At 31.5% G+C, this 1,750-nt stretch overlaps 1 protein-coding gene across 2 annotated transcripts in view; it reads left to right on the top strand.

Moving 5' to 3' along the window:
* The first annotated feature begins 326 nt into the window (after window positions 1-326).
* Window positions 327-1,750, top strand: part of LOC144959791 (uncharacterized) — a 224,522-nt gene continuing 223,098 nt past the window's right edge. For both annotated transcript variants that reach the window (XM_078892543.1, XM_078892541.1), the window contains exon 1: window positions 327-541. The gene's annotated coding sequence lies outside the window, so the exon portion shown is untranslated. The remainder of the gene's footprint in view (window positions 542-1,750) is intronic.

Genomic DNA, 1,750 nt, shown 5'->3' with positions numbered 1-1,750 from the left:
ATAATATAATATAATATAATATAATATAATATAATATAATATAATATATATAATATAATATAATATAATATAATATAATATAATATAATATAATATATCATCTTACTCACATATTATCTTAACATCAAGAAAATGAGATTCTTATCTTAGTTGTTATATTAATTTTTGTATATAACATTTCCAGCGGTTTTCTGGCATTTGTTCAGTTCTAGAGATAGATAACTCCATTTATCTCAGCGGCTAAAAGATTACATCGGTGCCACTCGTTACATGCAGATTCTGGTGGGTTGGAATTCCTAGTTCTTGTATTCAATTCTTTCAGCTCGGTAGTAGAAGATTTTATTTTTACATAATATGAGCCGTGTTCACGTGGAAGGTTGTAAAATGACCTAGGAGTGTGTTAATTTTATTTTCTGTTGATTTCAGTTGATTTACTCTAATATATCAAGTGATGTGGTGGTGGTTGTGATGGTGGTGGTACTGGTGGTCTAGGGTATAGCTGAAGACTTCATTGTTGAGGATGGTTAACTATTTTCTCCTGGTGAGTCTTTATTTATCTGTCCGTTCGTCTGTCTGTCTATTTATCTATTTCTCTATCTCTTTACATGTCTCTCTATCCATGTATTCTCTCTCACTCTCTCTCATTCTCTCTCTCTCTCTCCCTCTCTCTCTCTGCATATATATATATATATATATATATATATATATATATATATATATATGTTTGTATATATATATATATATATATATATATATATATATATATATATATATATATATATATATATATATATATATAAATCCATCTATCTATCGATCTATCTAACCATCTATCTTTCTACATTATATAAGCATGTCGATCCATCTACCTAATTTCATCTCTATATATTTATCTAATCTTTCCATCTATCGATTTATATATATATAAGTTTTCTGGCTTTCTCTCTTTAAAGAATGCGACTAAATCTGGGTTTGCAACCTTGATAGATTCGATTCTTCAGCGTGAGATAGTAAAGGCCTGCAAAGTCGTCTTGTTTTACGTTTGCCAACTCAAGCCACCGATTTAGAAATTGAGTAATTCGGTTCACGAATGTATTAAAGTCTTCTCCACTTTCCGGTTTTGCAGTGTGAAACCTTTCCTGGTAACCATCTTCCGTTAATCTAAATATTTTTAGTAGAGCGTCTTTAATTTTACCATAGTCATCTGCATCTTCAGTTGTTAAGGTATAGAAAACTTTTAGCGGTTCTCCAGATAAGCAGTTAATCAAGGCTGTGGCCCATTTGCTTTCTGGCCAACGATAACCTTTAGCCTGAACTTCGAATCGGTGTAAGAAGGATTCTAGACAGTCTGAGCGTTCATCGTATGTTGGCATGCGTGGAAGTTTCACGAAAAATTCATCACTATTATTATGTTTTCTTTCATGACCGGTTTTTGTTTTTTCAATTTCCAGCATCATTTGGGTCCTTTTGGTTTCTTCTTCTGCTAAAGCTATTTGTCTTTTAGTTCCCTTTCTTGGACTCTTTCTTCTCGTTCTTCTCTACGTATTCTTTCTTCATTTTCTTCTCTACGAATTCTTTCTTCGTGTTCTTTTTCTTCTCTACGAATTCTTTCTTCATTTTCTTCTCTACGAATTCTTTCTTCGTGTTCTTTTTCTTCTCTACGAATTCTTTCTTCGTGTTCTTTGTCTTCTCTACGAATTCTTTCTTCATTTTCTTCTCTACGAATTCTTTCTTCTTTTTCTTCTTTTAT

The sequence above is a fragment of the Berghia stephanieae genome, chromosome 14 (genome assembly GCF_034508935.2).
Source record: "Berghia stephanieae isolate SIO BIC M18660-M18661 chromosome 14, UCSD_Bste_1.3, whole genome shotgun sequence".
Lineage (NCBI taxonomy): Eukaryota > Metazoa > Mollusca > Gastropoda > Nudibranchia > Aeolidiidae > Berghia > Berghia stephanieae.
This window is presented reverse-complemented; position numbering and strand designations above follow the sequence as displayed.